The sequence below is a fragment of the Eurosta solidaginis genome, chromosome X, assembly GCF_040869045.1.
Source record: "Eurosta solidaginis isolate ZX-2024a chromosome X, ASM4086904v1, whole genome shotgun sequence".
NCBI classification, from domain to species: Eukaryota; Metazoa; Arthropoda; class Insecta; order Diptera; family Tephritidae; genus Eurosta; species Eurosta solidaginis.
The window spans coordinates 168,266,843-168,284,839 of NC_090324.1; the positions used below are offsets into that span (position 1 = coordinate 168,266,843).

The window sequence follows — 17,997 nt, forward strand, 5'->3', positions numbered from 1 at the left end:
TGGCCAGCGATTAATAAAGACGTTGCTCGCTGGGCAAGAAGCTGCCTGCAATGTCAGCGAGCTAAAATCAGCAGACACAATCATTTCATACCTATCAAAATTCAGATGCCGAACAATCATTTTGATCACTTCCATATGGACATAGTCGTTCTGCCACCTAACAGAGGTTACCGATACTGCCTAACAATGATTGATGTTGTTGTTGTTGTTGTAGCGATTAGGTTACTCCCCGAAGGCTTTGGGGAGTGTTATCGATGTGATGGTCCTTTGTCGGATACAGATCCGATACGCTCCTGTAACACAGCACCATTAAGGTGCTGGCCCGACCATCTCGGGAACGATTTATATGGCCACATTGAACCTTCAGGCCATCCCTCCCTCCCCAACCCCAAGTTCCATGAGGAGCTTGGGGTCGCCAGAGCCTCGTCTGTTAGTGAAACGGGATTCGCCGCTCGAAGGTGAGGTCGACAATTGGGTTGGAGAAGCTATATATTGCGCTACACAACCCCTTGAATCCCAACAATGATTGATCGATTCTCTCGATGGCCGGAGGCTGTTCCACTTCGAAACATCACTGCAGACGTAGTTGGGTAAGCTTTCTGGAACCATTGGATATCGCGCATTGGATGTCCAAAGTCAATAACAACTGACCAAGGTACCCAATTTGAGTCTGCTCTTTTCAACTCACTATCTAAACCCATTGGCGCACAGCACTTACACATAACAGCAAATCATCCGCAATCTAACGGCATGATAGAAAGGTGGCATCGATCACTCAAAGCCGCCCTTATGTGTCATGACAGCAGTCGGTGGACTACACTGCTACCAATCGTACTCTTGGGCCTTAGAACAAGTTTCAAAGATGATTTGCAAGCCTCTTCGGCTGAGTTTGTTTACGGGACCAATCTTCGCTTACCCAATGAATTTTTAGATCATCATGAGTCTACGAATAGCCCGTACAATTTTATCAACAGACTTAGAGAGCAAATGAGAGTACTACGTCCAGTCCCAGCAGCCCAACATGGTAAAATTAAGCCATTTTTAGCAAAAAACATGAGCAGCTGCTCCCACGTATTTTTCCGAACAGATTCATTGCGTACACTATTGGAACCACCATACACTGGGTCCTATGAAGTGATATCCAGACCATCCGATCGAGTTTTCACCATAAGGATCGGGAACAAAGATGTCCAGGTTTCTGTAGAACGGCTTAAACCAGCTTTAATTACTTCCGACCATTAATGATTTTTAATGAAGTTATTAAGAAGGGAATGATGTGGCAACGCCAAACAAATATATTCGCTGGCAACCATCGTCACGTTGACAAGTAATTTTTTCCTTTCTTTTTAATCTTAGATTCTTACCTTCATTTTGTATTAAGCCTTCAATAAAATTTCGTTGAGCAATTAACACGTGATATTTTATAGTTACATTGTCAAAATCTGAATAATGTCCTGTTTCTTGGCAGTGGGATGTTAAAGCCGTTTGGTTGTCTAAAAATTGTTCCTTAATTTCATATTAGATCTATGTGCGGATATCCTTGTCTTCAATTTAGTTTTTGTAGTCCCCACATATACTTTCTCGCATACGTGGGACCCGTCTCCATTGCAAGGAATCTTGTAAACTACAACCTATTTTTCATGTGTTGAAATTTTATCTTTAAGATTGCTAAAAATTTTCCGTAGGGTGTTGTCATATGTGAAAGCTAACCGCACGTTCCCTTTTTGATAGTTTTTATGTTTTTATCGTGATAAATCTTCTCGCTGACGGATCCCACGTATGCGAGAAAGTATATGTGGGGACTACAAAAACAAAATTGAAGACAAGGATATCCGCACATAGATCTAATATAAAATTAAGGAACAATTTTTCAGACAACAAAACGGCTTTAACATCCCACTGCCAAGAAACAGGACATTATCCAGACTTTGACAATGTAACCATTTTAGAAGAAGAGGAAAATTATAACAAACGCTTCACATTAGAAATGCTTCATATAGTGGACACCCCTAATAATAAGAGGATGAATTTCAAAACGGACATCGCGAATTGTTCTCACGTCTACCGCAACCTTATATTAAAACACAACAAAAGCTTGTGCATTTTTACAGACCCTCACAAACATAAAAAGTTTTCGTTTTCGTTTCACAACAACATTGTAATGCCAAATATATATGTATGTATCGATGTACTATTCGCCGTCTAATAATTTGTTGTTTTTGTTTACAATTCCGGTTTTTCATTTGTTTACCCTGTTTGTTTAGATTTTCAATCGCTGTTTCTTTTTATAATTGTCATGTTAAATGTTAGACCTGAAAGCGCATTTGAAGATGTAAGTGGTGTTGATGCATAAATGAATGTTTTTATTTTATTATTAAAATTACGTATTGTTTTTTGCAGTCAGTCCTGATGATGATTTCAGAGTGAAGTCGAAATATTGACAAATAATTAAAATAAAACAAATTAAATTAAAAAAATTAAAAGTGTTTTATTTAATCCGGCCTTGAGCTCAAAAATAAAAAATAACAGTTTATACAGACGGCCAAAAAAGGAAATAAATCTTATAAAATTTGATGTGATCTTGAGTATTTTCGTGTGATGGCAGTTTATCGTATAGCTTCTTCCATACCTAGAATTTTGAATATTCGCCAGGACAACGAATTTTAGGTCGATTTAAAGTATTGGTGCTTAACAGATGACATGGTAGGCAATAAAAAGCATTGATACTGGCACCCCACACTAACCAGTCACGCTCCACTTTCTCTCCATTTGGCAAGATTCTGTTTAACAACGAGATAGGAAATGCCTCGTCATGACAATCACGTGGAAAAATAACAGGGCATTTTTGATGGCCTCGACGAATTATTTCGTTGACTTCTTCAGATCGCAAAAACTCATTATTCACGATACCGATATCGAACTCGTTTAAATAATCTAGAATTTGATACAGAGGTGGTGGTATTGTTGGAAGACTTTTTGAAGATGAACCTTCATCAGTGTCATCACGAAAACTTTACGATCTCGGATTAATGTAAACATATATTTTTGTTGATGTTTTTATTGTCTCCTCAGGCCCAGGCAAAAAATTATTATCAATATTCGTTGCTTTTGAAATTCGGCTTAAAATTTGCACATGGAACAACTAAAGACTCTCCTGAATTAAAAAAAAATGCCTTAGTACCTCTAAATTGCTGGCCCCCTGAGAAACACATTTTTGTTTGATGTTTTTATTATCTCCTCAGGCCCAGGCAAAAAATTATCAATATTCGTTGCTTTTTAAACAGGGCTTAAAATTTGCTCATGGAACAACTAAAGACTCTCCTGAATTAAAAAAAATGTCTTAGTACCTCTAAATCGCGGACCCCTGAGAAACCCCGCGCCCGGGGGGAATCCCCCAGTCTCCTTCATATTTACGGCGTGTGCGATGGGTATTGCTGGCTTCTGATTGCCATTGTAAAATAAAACTGCTTTAAGGCTTTCTTTGTTACTATCAATAAATAATCTCCATTCACTTGCGTCATATGTTTCGCCAAGCTTTCCAAAAAGGCCAGTTATATCATAGCAAAAACATATATTGTCTTTATTTCTATAAAAACAAGCATATGGCTTATGTCGCTCACAATAGGTAGTTATCGTAACCTGTTTTTCCAATACATTTCTTTCTTTTAGACGGGATGCAAGTAGCTCTGACTTATCTTTTGGAAGCTCTAGGTTTCTTATAAGATCGTTTAACAAGGACTGTGTCAGAGGCTTTGGGCAAAATCAGTCGGATATGTTGGAGACTTTTGAAGACGAAGAAATAGGCGATGGAGGAACTTCAGTATACGTATTATGTTGATTTTCAGGAAATGGAACTCCATCTGAATCTAGCACGGGAAGAGTAAAAACACCAGCTGAAGTCGTGGGATAAGACCAAATCATATGTTTTCCAAATCCTTTTTTTACTTAAACAAAAGTAACAGTTATCATTATGATCACATGTTTCTCTCCACATCATAGGTTTTTCAATTTGCATATTTTCTCTGTGAAAAATGAGTATCATAAATTTTTTAATTAATAAATGTAATTGTTACTTACTGAGGGTAGGATTTCCATTTCTTTAAAATATATATACAGCTATCACAAATTGAATTTGGCGTCCAATATTGGCTCAAATTCTCAACATCTATTTTAAAATAATCCTTATATGAATTTTGTAGTGAAATAGTAAAATTTCTCCGCCCTTTTGCTGTAGTGTAAGGACCACATAATAACAAAATATATTCGGATCATTTTTGCAGACAAATTTTCTACTGTTATTATTCTTTTTTTTTTAATTCACTAACCAGTTAATAGTTGTTTACTGTTGTTGACAACTTGACTTTTCGCGATCAGGAATGCTAGTTAAATAACATTGAATGAACTAAATGAATTACTTTAAATAGTCGCAGGTCACTTCGATTTTCAAAAGTATGTATCTTTTTTTTCGTTAAGTTTGTCACAATCGGCGACAATATACCATACAGGGCAGGCATCTAGTGAGTCTGTAAATTTTCTAACCAGTACCTGCGAAAGGGTTTGAAAAAAAGGGGTTTTCAAAAAAACTTCATATGCTATGGGAAATGGCATGTGCAGGCTGGGATGTTCAATAGGTAGGTATAGCAGTCTCTATGACGGAGTGATAATTTGATTTTTTTGTTTTTATGGTTTAAGCATTCTAAGAACATCGCAATAAATGCCTCAAGGAAAAAGTTGTATATATTTGATAACAAATATATATGACCATACTTCTTTCTTACGAAAACCCACGTTGGCAACTTAAATTTTCTATACAGTATGAGGCATTTTTTCTTATGATCTGCGTTTTGCCTTAAGAAAAATTGACATGAAAAATTTCTTGATTGTCATTATGGAGTTTTCTCATTTCTGGTGATGCTCGTAGTAAGCTTTAAAAAGGCAAAGTTGCGCAAAATGTCATACCTAAATAATTTGTTTGTCAAAAACAATAATAGGCTTCATAAGCAAAATTTTCGCTTAATTGGGTATTTTCACTTTATTGTCAATAAAACCAACATTTATTCATGTATTTTCACGAAATAAGGTTTCAATTATTTATAATATTTACAGTTTTAAGACTGTAAAATAAAAATGGTAAGTTTTTAAAACCTTCGATTTTTTGAAAAATAAAAAATGTTCGATTTTGCAAAAAAAAAATTTTTTTACATTTTTATGTGAATAACTCCACAACCGTTGATCATATAAAAAATTTTCTTATCAAGACTTGATGAAAATTTCGCGGTGAATCCACTGGTGTTTCTCTCAACGAATTTAGATAAGTAATTTCCAAGATATGATAAAATAAATGGAAAGACCTCCGTGAAAATTCGTGATTTTAGAAAAAGAAAAAAAAAAAATTCGTATCCATAGAATTTTAAATTTTGGATGTTTTTGTACTTAGGGGGCCATAATACATTGAAATTAAATAGTTAGACTACAAAGTAATTTCTCTTGTTGACTAGTGATATTCAATCAACAAAGATAGTCATACAAGATTCAGAAAGCTGAATGGGAAATGATTAAAGAGTTTCAATCACCTAAAGTAACCACATTTGATTCAATTCAACCATGTGATTGGAAAACTTCGTATATTCAGTTTTTTTTTGAACATTACGAGTATTCATATCTGACTAGCCCTGTTGTTAAATTATATGATAACTCATTATCTATTCAATTTTCAAATCTAAGTTGAGTCAATCCCAATTCTAAGGTTAATCACCTGAATGCTGAGTGGGCAATAGCTCTAAAACCAATTTTAAATGAAAAAGCAGAAAATATCCTGAAACGCAGAGAAAACCGATGTTAGCAAATTGTGTTTGCTTATTGGCGTACTTTAAGTTATAAAACACATTTATTATCCATGGGCCATTTCAGAGCAAATAGATCGATGGGTAATTTTTTTGTATTTGCGCTTGCATTACAAACAAAATGAGAAAAAAAGGAGTTCAAAATATGTAAAATTTCATAATTTCTCTTATGACTATTATTTAATTGAATTAAACAAGGCTCCAAATAATTCGTTAACACATTTTTTTTTCTGTCAGTGCCAATTCGCAATGGATGACATAACGAACTAACAAAATTTGCTGATATCAAACAATTATTATTTTTTTTTACGAAAATGTTTATTGCGTATCATTGTAACTAGCATATCAGAATCTTATTCTTTGTGAAGATTCCAAACTTTGTTATATATAGTTTGAAAACTGTTTTGTTTCAATTTGCAAGCATTCGTGACACAAAACATCAAACCTTGGTTAAACGAAAAAAAAGTGCAAAAATTTCCAAATCTCTTTTGTAAAATTTGAGCTGAGAGATAACGAATGTCAACAAATGCCAAAAAAACAAAAAAATTCTTCTGCAACAGCAGCAGTCATTGGCTAAATTTTTTAATACTCTTTAGTCCTTAGACTACTGGTGACTGAAATTGTCGTTAACGCTATGTTGTGGTCTGACAGACATACATACGTGCCACTGACCAAAAAAAGTTATTGAACAAACCAAATATGTTACAATATTTATTTCATTTAAAAATGTAGTCAAGAGTTGTTCCAACAGATGTAATTTTTTTTTTTGTAGTTAATATGCCAGTCTGAATCGAGGGCCGAGTCGAGGAGTCTCTTGGTGTTTCTTCAACAATGCATTTGAAACACACTTTACTTGAGTGCGAATCACAAACCGGAGATTTACACTTCATGCAATGGAAACGCGTTTTCCTCTTTCTTTTATCCTGCTTAAAGCAAATACGACACACAGGCCGGTTAAAGGCAGATGGGACATATATAGGCAAATTATTTTTTATTGGCACTGAAGAAGATGGAGGCCGAAGAGAAATTGTTTATAAAAATACTAATAAGGTTTAAAAAATAATTTAAGTCACGAAAACATTGAAAAATTTCCTGGCATCTTTGATATACTCGAATCGCGATATATTCGGCTTGGCTTCTCGTAACTCCATGTGGGGTTTAACCAATTTATGTGCTAATTCAATCAAAAATTCCCGTTGTTTATCAGTTCCCCTGTTTGGGGATAATTCATCAAATATGATGAAAGAAGTGAGCGCTGAAATGTCCAGCATGTTGTAAAAGACAGCCCCATTAACGTTGGGAGTGTAATGTTCAGTCGAAATAAGAATGACAGACTCGTTTTTCTTTGGCACGTACGAGCATAAAGAAAAGTAACTTTCGTAGAAACAGAAGATGCTGCTGTTCAGTGGACAAGTAGAAGATGCAGGCAATTCTGGTGGAATGAATCTTTTATTCTTACGAACAGTTCCAAAGAAAGCTAAGTTTTTCGACATTAGACCGCTAGCTAATTCTAGAGACGAAAAAAGTTGTCAGCATATATTTTTCGTCCCGTGCGGAAATATTTTTAACTAAGTCCAACACAACCCGGTGACCTTGGTTTATTTTCCTTAGTTTGCTTTGTTTACCAGTATAAATTTGGCCCTTCAATGGATAACTCTATGTTGAGTCACAAGCCCACCAAACGTTGATTCCATACTTTCAAGGCCTCGATGGAATATAGTGTATGAATTTGGTTCTTCCACGATAAGCAAACAGCTGCTCATCAACCGTTAAAGGCACAGTTTCTACGCTGTAGTCTGACAGACCAAAACCTGGAAAAACGCACATATAACACAAAACCATGCTTTTTACACAAAAAATGGGACAAACGATATTGTTCTATACTGAAATAGAAACTCCCAATGGAACTTTATAAAGTCATAAGACAGTTTGTTGAAAAATGTTGCGGAACCCAAAAATTTTTATTAACATTTTTGAAAATGGTCTGTCAAACCACAACGCTAGTCCTAGGGTTAGTTAAAATACTTGTGAAAATTGTATTATATCGCATGAGTACTTTTGTTTTATTTAAAATAGCACTAAAATCGAAACATTCCCTTTTTTTGTAAAAATCGTTTCTATAACTAACGTGTAAGCTTCACAAAAATATTCCATTTTGTAAAGCAAAATTAGAGGAGAAATTAGAGAAAAACACTCGAAAGGGGCATTGCCCCGTAAAGGTTGGCCAGTCGGAGGAAGAGTTCTCAGGTTTCAAAGACCAAATCATATACTCTATGCTACTGACGAAACTAGACTACAAGTTATACTTACTTAGTGAGCTGCTGCATTCACTTCTGATGTAATGCCACCATGCAGATATTGCACTGCTACCATTAGCGTTGCTATTTTGAGCTGCTGTCAGTGGAAATGTTGACGTTGTTGCTATTCTTGCCGTCGGGCGTAGATTAGACGGCGAGTTCGGTGTAATTTACTGGCTTCACGCGTAACATTTGGATTTTCCTCCGTTTGCGATTCATTTCCCTTCCACTACCCTCTTTCTCTTGCTGGATTGAATAAAGTTAGACAAAAGTTTACAATCAGCCACATCTGCTATCAAACTTGGTATGCTGTTCCATGCACTTACGTTCACGCTTCAAAGGTCCTCACCTAAATACTGGGGTAGCGCTTTCCTTGCCGTATATACGTTCGGTAAGTCCCGTAAAAAGCACCATTGAGGTACTAGCCCTAGCATCCTGGTAGGGATTTAATTTGACCACGTTAAACCTCTTAATATATGATTTATTTCTTGTGAGTTACACGTTATTATTACATAATTTTTTATTCTTTTCTTGAGCCTCTTCTGTAATAAATTGTCCACTGATAAACCTAGTGTAGACATATCTATTGCTATTTTGTCGGAATCAATTGCATCAATATATGCACTATCTGTTTGTCGCTTCATAAATCTGCGTCGTTCATTGCACCAAATATTACCTCCAACACATCCACTGTTGCGTCTGCAAATTCCATTATCATGCTCAGATTCATGTTTCCTGCCAGCAGGACTGCTTTGCTCTTTTAATTTTGATAAACGTATATTCATGCAACTATCTTCACTGCCGCTATTAAGGCCATCCTCGGATGAAAAAGGTTCATAGTCAAAATCTCTGTCCTCATCGCCGATGGGATCATGAAACTCTGTTTTATTTTCATCCTTTGATATTACCTGCGCTGGCTCTTCATTCGGTGTTAATTTTTCATTTTTTAAATCATTTTTATTTGGAATAGACATGGCGGTCTCTACAAAATCAGAAACAAATATTTCCTCAACTGGTCCAATGCCACTTTGAGGCATCTGTGTATCATCTTTATATGAGTTGTGGTCATAGTGTTCGAGTAACATTTGCAAATTAGCTGTTGATTTGTTGATGGAGTTTTGAAGATAAGCGAACGTTTGTTGGACTTTATTTGCACGTTCGCTAAACTTAATTAATGATAGCACTAACTCATAACATTCACTGCAAATAACTTGTGGAAGTTTATCATCCTCTTTAATATGAATCCGCAAAATGTCCAGTATACCATTTTCCAAATCTTTATAGCACTTTAAACTATTACCATCCATAAACTCCTACGGACTTTGTCCTGTAATAACATTGATGTACCGAGCATCAGCTTTCGCACAGAGATGGCACCAGCTTCTCCACTTTCCACCCAAAATTGGATCAGAGCTTATAGCTGAACTGTCGGACATATTAATTCCAGCTACTTTTTGTATTGGAACACAAGATATTTCCGGATAAACGTTTAGGAAACAATTACTTTTGTATTTCAACCATTGTCACCTACTCTTTTGAGAATTGTGCATTTACATATTATTTGTTAGCAAAATATAGGAATGGGGAGGATTATTCATTTGTTTATAGTAACCGAATCCGCCACCGCCTACACGTTTCTCTGGATGTTTGCGCTTTGCGCCGACTTTAAGATCCACCACAGGTGGCACTAAGAAGCTGAAACTTTTCGCTACTGCTTCAAGTCTAAAATATTAATATCGAATATTGTTTTCTAATGATGTGAATCGCAGGCACGTACATAAGACTTAAAAGCTTCCTTGGCAGATTGATTGAGGAAATATTTTGGTAATAATTTTCTACAACTTTAATTGAATATCTGCAATTTTCGACCACGAAAATTCAAACTCATTGAGTGGCACTTTGGCTGCTTTTAAATAACGCAAAAATCCCAATTCTTCTGGGCCTAGGAAAAGTAAAGCATGACCGGAGCTGCAGATACTACGCGCAGTACGACCAACGCGATGAATGTATTCTTTTGGATCATCTGGTGGATCATATTGCACTATCCAATCTACTTGCGGAATGTCCAATCCATGCGCTGCCACCTCTGTACATAGTAAAACGCCGTCAGACGCGTTGCGAAATTGGAAGAATGTGGTCGTACGTTTTGTTTGCTTCTGTTTTCCATGTATAGACATTACCGGTAAATCGATATAGTTAAATAATTCGTGATGATATTTGACAGACATGCAGGAAGAGAAAATTACCATTATCTTCGTCCTACGATTTTTTTTTTGAGAAAAGTAAAAAGAACAAGTAAACGCTTTTCCGAAGGACACACGATGTAACCTTGTTCCAAGCCGCTAACAGTTGTTACCTCTTCATGATCATTTAAACCCACATAGAAAGGTTCCTTTTTTAATGCCAATTTCGAAAGCGCTTGAATTTTTTTCTTTTTGTGTAGCTGAAAACAGCATATTTTGGCGATGTTTTTGGCAGCAGATTAACAATTTGCTTCAGCTCTTCTTCAAATCCAATTTCTAATATTCGGTCCACCTCGTCAAGTATCAAGCACTGCAGGTTTTTATATAGACAATCAAGTGAATTTTGCAAGTGATTCAGCAAGCGACCTGGTTGTAGCTACTAATATGTTAATACCTATGCCTAGTTTTTCACTCTCTACCCGAAAATTTGAACCACCCATCACTAAACCATGAGTGCGATTGTGATGTACCATTAACTCTTTAAGCACACCAAACGTTTTCATCGACAATTCTCTTGTTGGTGATATAATAATCACCTCAGTGCCATTTCGTGGCATAAAACGCAATTTGTTAATTAGTTCTACATCTGGTATAAGAAAAGCTAGTGTTTTGCCTGAACCTGTCTTAGCACCACCTACTAAATCACACCCTTCTAACAATGGTGGCAAGGATTTAGCATGTATTTCGGTCATTTCTGTAAAGCCTATTTCTTCGATTGCTTTTAAGGTAGCTTTGGACACACTACCTTTGAGTGAAGCAAATGAGCGATCATTTGGATTTCGTGCTGCTGATACTTGCTCTTTAGTTACGGCTTCTGCTGATGCATCTTGATTGCTGTTTGTAGATATTTTGTTTGGATTTTGTCCATGTTGCCTATTTCTTGAATGTTTTTGAACACTTTTAGTTTGTTCGTGTTCTTCACCTTCTTCGTCAAAAGAGGGCGTGTGCCAATTGGTAGAAAAATTAGTGGCATAGATTTTTATCGGAATGGCCATTGGATGACTGACAGGATAAAAAGGGAAATTCAAATTTGGGCGATAAAGAAGGACTTAGTAAAACCCCGCCAGTGACAATACCGTTGTTTAATCGCTCATAGTGGCGTATCGTTCAGTTGGCGTTTTACCCAGGTATTGTAATTGTTAATTTTGACCTCAAATCTATGGCTAATGAGATTCCGCTACTACGGACGAGCAATGTCCGACACCATAAAGTGTGCTATAACTTGCCCATTGACGGATGTCACATGGAAACTTCTGTTGTTGAGGTTGCCGCGCCTCAATATACTACGTTATGCATTTTTAATCTCATCTGGTAGGCCCTGCTTGTAGAAACCATGACAGAACCTGCAAAGAAAAAATCCATTAATAAGGGCATAAATGGGCATCGCAAAGGTGTGACAACTGACAGCGCGGCCGACGCCGCAGTTGGAGCACATCTTTGCGATGCCGGTATCTCTAACATAAAACGAAATTCGACCAAAATCAATAAGCTCCATGCCCAATCTCCACCTAAAAAATAAAAGAATAAACTAACATAATACATTGTTAATTATAAATTAAATCATCAATATTAAAATTTACTTACCATTTTCTCATCAATGATCCACATCATACTCCAACCACGGTAGGACTTGTTGTTTTCAACAACAAACATCACAATCAGTCAGGATTGAAGGTTCGGTACTGAAAATCCGAGTCCCGAAATGAAAAAAGTTCCGGAATGAAAAAGTCAGCTCTTTCTACTGCTGTAGTCCCAATGACAAATATATACATATAAATTCTCATGGTATCAACTCACCACACCAACCATCAGCATAAAAAAACACCATACGACAGGGTTGCACGGAACATTTCGCATAATGATACGGGCAGAGAGAACCCGTCGTGTACAAAGCCTTGCCAATCTGACAAGTCAGGTCAGAAACACTCAGCAGATTAGGCATTTGCCACTTTAAATAATTTTCCCACACGCAGCAACGGACTCGGTCGCCACCGAACGCGTGAAATATTCATCATAAGTAAACGAGTTTCCTTTTGTTTTCTTCCAAATTCTCTGCATTGAATGACCAGCTACGCATCGTTGCGCAAAAGATCCGAACGCCAGGCCGCTCGCTACCCCAAGCTGTGCCCTCTATGTGACGCTCGACATCCGATTCGCTCATGCACCGTCTACAGGGCGAAGACCCCTCTTCAACGGTTGCGCGAGATCATCCACCTTAACTATTGCCAAAATTGTTTATCGATGGTACATCGCACGAAAAATTGTTCCAGCGACGGCAGGTGCCGACGATGTGGCCGACCACACCACACCACACTACATTTACCTATGGAAGATCTTCCACGACAACCAGAGCCCTATAAGCGTTGGGTACAGCAAGTGGAAGAGGAGGAAGAGGAAGAGCGCGAAATGATACGGGCATTCAGAGAGAGTAGGTCCAACAAGCAGGAGAAGATACGGATGAAGTGCTATCCATTCACGCTTCTGAGTCAGCATTTTATCGAGATGCACCGGAAAATCGCCAGGCGGAAGCAATCAAACGGTCGCCACCACAGGACATTGGGGGATCGACCCACGGCCGCTCCGACCCCTGTTAGCCCATGAGAAACGAAGCCAGAGGGGCGCGCAATCACGACCTTTCCGCTCCCCAAATAAACGTCGCATTCAGAATCATCCCATCCGCCATGATCGCAGACTGGCTACTCGGCCACGCCAGCTGCACAGCACGATGGACTCCTCCCACAACGACGGCAACCAAGAGCGTAGACTGGCCCCACGGCCGCGCCAGCTACCTATCTATTCGGCATTTTGTAACGGTATTCCTATGATTAACACTATCTTGGGCCCAACTCTGCGACCGATGGCAAGTCTTGCGCCGACTGCGATCGTGAAGGTGGAAGCCGGGGGGCGACTGCATATCATTCGTGCGCTTATTGACGCATGTTCCCCCCGCACACTGATCGATCGCAGGCTGGCGCAGGATTTAGCACTTCCGACCAAGCACGCTGCCGGAGAGGTTGGCTGTTTTTTGCGACTCCGCGGGAAACATGGCAACAGCAGGACGGTGACGACCCATGCGGTATGCATCCGTGACTTTCAGCGTGTCAACCCTTCGCATAGTGTCGACACCAGCATTGCGACTCCCTACGAACATGTCCGCCTGGCTGATCTACACTTTAATGCTTTTACACCTATCCGCCTTGTTCTCGGCGCCGACGTCTATGCCGAGGTGATAACAGCGGAAGTTTTGCCCCATCTTTCGGAGAGCTGCTCGCGCAAAGTAAGATCTTCGGGTGGGTACTTTCAGGGACCCACCCGATCTAGTATGCCTTAAGGGTTATTTGTTTTTTTTACTTTTTATTTTATTTAAGTTTGTGCATTTAAATAGTACGTTTACTTTTTATTTGTTTTTAAGTTTGTGCATTTAAATAGTACGCTTACTTTTTATTTTGTTTAAGTTTGTGCATTTAAATAGTACGTTTACTTCTTATTCTATTTAAGTTTGTGCATTTAAATAGTACGTTTTTTTCGAAATAAATGGAGTCTTTCTTTAAACGGCAAGAAATATGCACGCGTATATCTTCTTACTTCACTTATCAATCCCTAGCCGTAGGCAAACATGGCTCGTCAACCTCTAACTACGACGTGCCCAGTGGCGAATGACCGAGGCATCAGCAACCAAGCCTGCACACTATGAAAACCATCTTGCGTGCCGCCAAGCCGGCGGGCTGGCCGTCGTTAAGTTAAGTTAGTTATAATTAATTATAAGTTTTTTATTTTTTCCTCTTCTTCACAGCCGGTGATCCTTGGACGACTGTGAGGTTGCGCTCCGCAAGGGGGCGGCATGTTTAGGCCCTATGCCTAACTTTTTCTAGATTGGCGGCGCCCCTCCCTAAAGTTTTAATAACATTTCCAGCCACCCACACTCTCACGCCACCATTAGTGTGCATGCATGCACATGCATGTTTTTCGTACATATGCATGTGTGTGTATGCAGGTTGTCAGCACCCATGCACGTATATGTTGGGGTGATTGTGTGTGTAGCTTTCCCCTTCTAAACACCAGAGGACTTTTCGCGGCTTAGCGGTTGTCATCAACGGGACAACCAGCCTTTTTTTCGATCAACCGCCAACCGTTCACATCGCCCAGGATCACCATCGCCGTCATTTGACATACAGGTAACATTATATCCATTGTAATTTACTTTCACTTGAATCAAATATCCTTTTATAACGAGGAAATCCCTCCTGTGTTTTCTTTGTTTATTTCGAGTGAACTACCAACCCGAGATCGACCCTTGTGCGCCTACCCACTGCCGGTTTACGACGCACTCAGGCCGAACAATAGGCATATCATATGAAAGCTCCTGACGAAGGCTTAAACCCCTTTCAGATTTTTGAGTTCATAATTGCATATCTATAATGTTATAAGTTAGTTCCTACAGGGGTTAATGCGCAAGCACGAAACATATGTTTGACAGTTGCTTATATCTTTGTTCGTTGTTATACTTTTTTCTTGCTTATTAATTGTTTCCGTGCAACTACCGCCACAAATATTCTGTGCTCAACAAAACTATTAAAACCCAATAAATGTTAAGTAGTATAATTAAATATACAGCAAGTGTGTCCAGCATTGTTTATTCATTGGAATTTGGTAAGCCGCTACCCGCATACAGTCCACTGCGTAAAGCAAACCGCCTCACCATTTTTTGATCCTTCCGCGCCGGATATCTCGCACCGCATTATATTACATTTGCTTCAAAAGCTGAAGAAACTATTTCTCATCATAGCCTTCAAATTTGAAGCACCGCATTGTCCGCATTTACTTCAAAAGTCTGAAGAAATCATCGCAACCAGAATCTTCAAATTTAAAGCACCGCATTGCGCGCATTTACTTCCAAATCTGAAGAAATCATAGCAACATAACCTGTAAATTTGAGACACCGCATTTTCAACATAATTGCCAGAATATTTCGCCAACTAGCTACGCTGCTGATACCGCATATTTCAACAACAACAAACCGTATGTATTAAAACATATTTGCTTATAATACTACGAATTTATTGCAACCAATAAAGCTATTGCTACATATTTTAATTCTACGCTGTAAATTTCATACACATATACTTACAATTTTTAAACTAACTCGCCCTTGCATAACCTTGAAAAAATAACCTGCAACATGTCGACACATGTAAAACCCCGTGACTCTGCACTTAATGCAATTAAAAGGTATATGGTAAAGAGCAACGACGAGGCATTTTTGTTGGACATTGATAATGTCGAAAGCTATTTGGTGCTCCTTAACGAACAATGGGTGCGCTTCAATTCAGAGCAAGACGAAGTTGAAAAGTCTTGTGGAGTTGAAAATGTCTCGGTAGAAGAAGAAGTACGCATACAGGCAGAGACTTATTATGCTACAGCCTTGGCAAACTTTAGGAGAGTTCAGAAATTCCGCGTTATCTCACCAAATCAACCGACACATGCACCAGAAAATGGTCATGTATCAGCATCGATTCGTTTGCCAAGAATGGATCTCCCAACTTTCGCGGGTGATTCCACAGAATGGGTCGCTTTTTATGATGCCTTTACCTCGTTGGTGGATGTCAACGCTTCCTTGTCGGGCGCTCAAAAACTCCATTATCTACGTACCTGCTTAAAGGGGGATGCTCTTAGTGTAGTCAGTGGGTTTAAGATAAGCGATGCAAATTATACAGAGGCGTGGGAACTTCTTAAGTCGCGTTATAAAGTAATGCGAGTTATGGTCGACGCACATCTGAGGGCAATATCACAGATTCCCAAAGCTACAAACGACACCGCCGACTCCATCAAGAGCGTTCTCAACGCGTTTCAACAGCATATACGAGGACTCAAGGCATTAGGGTGTCCTATAGACTTTTGGGATGATTGGTTAGTTTACGAAGTTGTAAGCAAACTCGCGTTTGAGACGCGCAAAAATGGGAGTTGTCGCTCATCAGCGATGAGCCTCCTACTTTCGAGCAGCTTACGACATTTCTAGAAGTGAGGTGTCGTTCTTTATCGATGCTCATCACACCAGCAACTCAATCGTCGGCAGCCAAGCCAAAAACTGTCTGCAAAGCAACCAAGTCGTTCCACACGCTATCAAAGCCACATAACGCGCGTTATGCGTATTACAACGCTTCACAGAAAATTTACGCTTGTGAATCGTTTCGGAATTTGGACTCATCAGCTAAATCCAAGTTTATCAAAGACACTAAAGCATGCACAAACTGCCTTAGTACAGGGCATTACAAAAAAAATTGTAATAGCTCATCCACATGTCGCGTATGCCATCAAGGTCACCACACTCTGCTTCATAATGCTCTAGGTTCGCCCGAAGCTAACCGCACCGCCGCAAATACCGCTCTCGTCAACACTCCTGTACGCGAATCTCTCGACGCAGAAATAGCTAAGAATACTGTTGCTCCTTGTGTGTCGTCCTGCATGAGTTCTCACCCGCTACCCGCTCCGCCAAATACAGTACTCTTAGCTACCGCTCTAGTTAGAATTCGGCACAGCGCCGATCGTTGGCAAACCGCTCGTCTTTTGTTTGATACCGGATCGCACGCATCCTTTGTTACAGAGTCATGCGTACAACGATTGGGGTTACCACGCATATCTTCGAACGTAACGGTAACTGGTATCGGTTCAGCTCAAAGTGGTCGCTGCAGAGGCGAAACTGCTTTATCCCTTGCTTCTCATTATTCCAATGAATGTTATGTTATCAACGCTTTAATTTTACCCAAAATTACATCTGAGCTGCCAACACATCCAATTAATATCACCAATTGGTCGCACGTTCAAGATCTCTTCTTAGCTGATCCCCAATATATGAAGCCTGGCCGCATCGACGTGTTAATTGGGATAGATTTTATGGATGAATTGATTTGCGAGGAGTTTCGCAAGGGTCCACCCGGTGCACCAATGGCACAGAAAACGGTCTTTGGATGGACGTTGTTCGGTAGCCTAGAAAGGACACGTGCGCTAAATCTACAGTTGCTGCATTGCGACGTGCAAATAGAAAGAGCGCTCACTAGGTTGTGGGAGCTTGAAGAATCGCCACGCAAATCGTATTTCACGCACGAAGGACGCATCTGTGAAGAGCATTTTGAAACCACGCACCTCCGCACTCCTGATGGGAGGTTTGTAGTTGAACTACCGCTTAAACTCAACGTTATACTGGGCGAATCGCGTGAATTCGCCATTCGCAATCTGTTGCGAATCGAGCGTAGGTTTTCCAAGGATAACTCTTTACGACTGCGCTACAACGAATTTATGACCGAGTTGCTTGAAATGAATCATATGGAAGTTGCGCCCGAACCCGCCAAGGATGCGTACTACATGCCGCACCATCCCGTCTTAAAGGAATCTAGCATCACCACGAAATTGAGGGTTTTTTTCAAGACACTCTCGCACCTGATTGTTGGAATCATGTGCGCTCGGAACGAAATCCCGCGGATTGCGCTTCAAGAGGCATCTCACCGGTCGATCTCTTGGGTCACGAGCTTTGGTGGTCCGGACCAGACTTTTTGAAGGTGGCAGAACCGTTTCAAACCCAAACTTCTTCGAAGCTGCATACGACCGACATAGGTTTAC

General features: G+C 39.4%; 1 pseudogene; it reads right to left on the reverse strand.

Annotated features, from left to right (window-relative positions):
• Positions 1 to 1,624: 1,624 nt before the first annotated feature.
• LOC137235238 (probable ATP-dependent RNA helicase pitchoune) lies at positions 1,625 to 11,378 on the reverse strand (annotated as a pseudogene).
• Between the last annotated feature and the right edge of the window lie 6,619 nt (positions 11,379 to 17,997).